Source organism: Mus musculus, chromosome 16, assembly GCF_000001635.26.
Source record: "Mus musculus strain C57BL/6J chromosome 16, GRCm38.p6 C57BL/6J".
NCBI classification, from domain to species: Eukaryota; Metazoa; Chordata; class Mammalia; order Rodentia; family Muridae; genus Mus; species Mus musculus.
The window spans coordinates 51360981-51364799 of NC_000082.6; the positions used below are offsets into that span (position 1 = coordinate 51360981).

Here is a 3819-nt window from a genome sequence, read left to right on the forward strand (position 1 = left end):
ATCACATATAACATGACATATAACATGAAATATATAATAAAAGTAAATATATTTAGTATATATTATATATTTATCCACATATATAGCATATTATTTACCATATATAGAATATATATTACATATACTACCTGGGCTGTTCAATTTTGTCTGATTTATTAAAATTTTTTAATGTTCACACATTTGTTCATTAAGAATGTTATCCTTTATAGCCCTGGGTGTCCTGGAACTCACTTTGTAGACCAGGCTGGCCTCAAACTCAGAAATCTCCCTTGCCTCTGCCTCCTGAGTGCTGGGATTAAAGGCGTACGCCACCAAATCCCAACACTCGGGAGGCAGAGGCAGGCAGATTTCTGAGTTCCAGGCCAGCCTGGTCTACAAAGTGAGCTCCAGGACAGCCAGCGCTATACAGAGAAACCTTGTCTCGAAAAAAAAAAAAAATGTTATCCTGTCACTGTCCTTTTGTGTATGGTCTTTGGCTGTAACAGCAGAATAATTTTGACTTCATAATATAAATTTAAAGTATTTCATTCTTTTCAGGTCATTAGAAGAACTTGAGAGATTTTTATATAAATTCTCTATAAGTGTGTGCTAGAATTTAGTTACAACACATCTGATTCTGGGTTTGCTTTAATTAGAAGATTTTTATTACTGAAGTTTGTTGTTGTAGGTGGTTTGTTTGTTTGTTTGTTTGTTTGTTTTTTTAAGACAGGGTTTCTCTGTATAGCTCCAGCTGTCCTGGAACTCACTTTGTAGACCAGGCTGGCCTTGAACTCAGAAATCTGCCTGCCTCTGCTTCCTGAGTGCTGGGATTAAAGGTGTGCAGCACCATGCCCAGCTATTACTGAAGGTTATTATCACTGTTTAGTTTCCTAATCATCATTAGTCATTTTATATAGTTTAAGAAACTTATTCAATAAATACATTGTATATTATAGACTTAATCTTTATTGCTACTCACAAGAATTGAGTCTGTATTGTATCAGATATATTTCTTCAATAAATCTACAAATAAATGTACAGAGAATCATACTAAGTGATGTTAGCATAGGTGATAATTAGCTTCATATAAGTCTGATAGGAGTTTTTTGTCCTGGAGTACAAAATGGAGAACATTTTGGAGTCTGGAACTGTAACACTTGATGTACAGCCTTGCTTAGAGACAGTGTAGTATCTTTTTTTTTTTTCCCTCATTAAACTTGTTTTAATGGTCTCAAAATTCTGTGACAGATTTTTGGTCAAGTTGTTTCCATTAAAAAGTACTGATTTTGAAAACTAATAACTTAAAACTGCCACACACACACACACACAAGGTCCACAAAACATTCTTTCCTTCTGAAGGTTTTAAAATGCATTGTTATCATTAACCAGTCTTTTACTATTAAACTTAAATGGCCAATTGAGACAAACAGTTCTGAGTCCGTTCTTCCACCACTGATTAAGACTGCGGTGGCAGGTGTTAGGGGTAATATTCATTTAGCCTTCTGAGTTTTCTAGGCAGACTTGGTGACTTTGGCAGCTCCAGCAGCCTTCTTGTCCACAGCTTTGATGACACCCACAGCAACTGTCTGCCTCATGTCACGAACAGCAAAACGACCAAGTGGCAGATAGTCAGAGAAGCTCTCAACACACGTGGGCTTGCCAGGGACCATATCAACAATGGCTGCATCACCAGACTTCAGGAATTTGGGGCCATCTTCCAGCTTCTTACCAGAACGACTATCGATCTTTTCTTTAAGCTCAGCAAACTTGCATGCTATGTGGGCTGTGTGACAATCCAGAACAGGAGCATAGCCAGCACTGATTTGGCCTGGATGGTTCAGGATAATCACCTGAGCAGTGAAGCCAGCTGCTTCCATTGGTAGGTCGTTTTTGCTGTCATCAGCAACATTGCCTTGTCTAATACCTTTGACCTACACGTTCTTTACATTGAAGCCCATATTGTCCCCAGGAAGAGCTTCACTCAAAGCTTCATGGTGCATTTCAACAGACTTGACTTCAGTTATTACATTGACTGGAGCAAAGGTAACCACCATGCCAGGTTTGAGAACACCAGTCTCCACTCTGCCCACAGGGATAGTGCCAATGCCTCCAATTTTATCCTGGAGGGGTAGTCGCAGAGGCTTGTCAGTTGGACGAGTTGGTGGTAGGATACAATTCAAAGCTTCCAGCAGTGTGGTGCACTGGCACTGCCATCTTTGTGGGTGATTTTCCATCCCTTGAACCAAGGCATATTAGCACTTGGCTCCAGCATGTTGTCACCATTCCAACCAGAAATTGGCACAAATGCTACTGTGTCAGGGTTGTAGCCAATTTTCTTAATGTAGGTGCTGACTTCCTTAACGATTTCCTCGTATCTCTTCTGACTGTATGGTGGCTCGGTGGAATCCATTTTGTTGATACCAACAATCAGCTGTTTCACACCCAGGGTGTAAGCCAGAAGAGCATGCTCGCGAGTCTGCCCGTTCTTGGAGATACCAGCTTCAAATTCACCAACAACCAGCAGCAACAATCAGGAAAGCACAGTCTGCCTGGGATGTGCCTGTAATCATGTTTTTGATGAAGTCTCCGTGTCCTAGGGCATCAATGATGGTCACATAGTATTTGCTGGCCTTGAATTTCCACAGGAGATGTCAATAGTGATACTACGCTCAGGCTCAGTTTTCAATTTGTCTAAGACCCAGGCATACTTGAAGGAGCACTTTCCCATCTCAGCAGCCTCCTTCTCAAACTTTTCGATGGTTCGCTTATCGATTGCACCACATTTGTAGATCAGGTGGCCGGTTGTGGTGGACTTGCCGGAATCTACGTGTCCGATTACAACGATGTTGATGTGAGTCTTTTCCTTTCCCATTTTTGCTTTGAATTAGCCGTGGCTTTCACAACACCTGCGTTCTGACGGCAAGCCCATTGCGAAAAAGCCAGTGCAGTATCGTGCATGTAGTTTCTCTACTGCTCCTTTTTCTCTTTTATAGCTTGAATCTTCAGTTTTAAATTTTTCTCTGATGGAGCTTGTTAGCTTTTCATAGCTTGTAAACAAAAATGAATAATATTCATTATTGTGTTTATCTATAGCTCACCACTTCAATTTGTCTATATTGTTGCAAAATCACTGTAATAGCTTAACGTTGTGAGTTGTGTTGGTTGAGAACTTTAGCTTAGAATCATGCTCTTTAAATAGCATGTCTTTTTGCTTTGGCTTTTCTGAATGAATATGATGGATGAATAACATTTAATATTATGTAACTCTGCCCCTTCCCTATATCTTATGGTTAAACTTTGGCTCCAGCAAAATTCACTTAAGGAAAGCAATATTCACTTAATCCCTTTTAGGAAGACCTTAGAAAGATATCTTAAGACCCATTTGTGTGTGTGTGTGTGTGAAAGAAAAAAGTTAGTGGTAATATCAACTTTCTTTCTTTTTCATTTTTATTGGTTATTTTATTTATTTACATATCAAATGTTATCCCCCTTCCCAGTGTCCCCTCCAAAACCCTCCATCCCCTCCATCCCCTCCCCCTCCTCCTGCTTCTATGAGGGTGCTCCCTCACCCACCCAAACACTCCTGCCTCAGTGCCCTAGTATTTCCCTACCCTGAGCCATTGACCATCCACAGATTCGAGGGGCTCCCCTCCCAGTGATGCCCCACAAGTCCATCCTCATCTACATATATGGCTGGAGCCATGTATCCCCTCATGTTTACTCTTTGGTTGGTCATATAGTCTCTGAGAGCTTTTGGGGCCTGGTTGATTGATATTGTAGTTCTTTGTATGGGGTTGCAAACCCCTCCAGCTCCTTCAGTCCTTGCCCTAACTTCTCCAT

At 40.7% G+C, this 3819-nt stretch overlaps 1 pseudogene; it reads right to left on the bottom strand.

Annotated features, from left to right (window-relative positions):
• Positions 1187-2918, bottom strand: Gm6767 (predicted gene 6767; annotated as a pseudogene).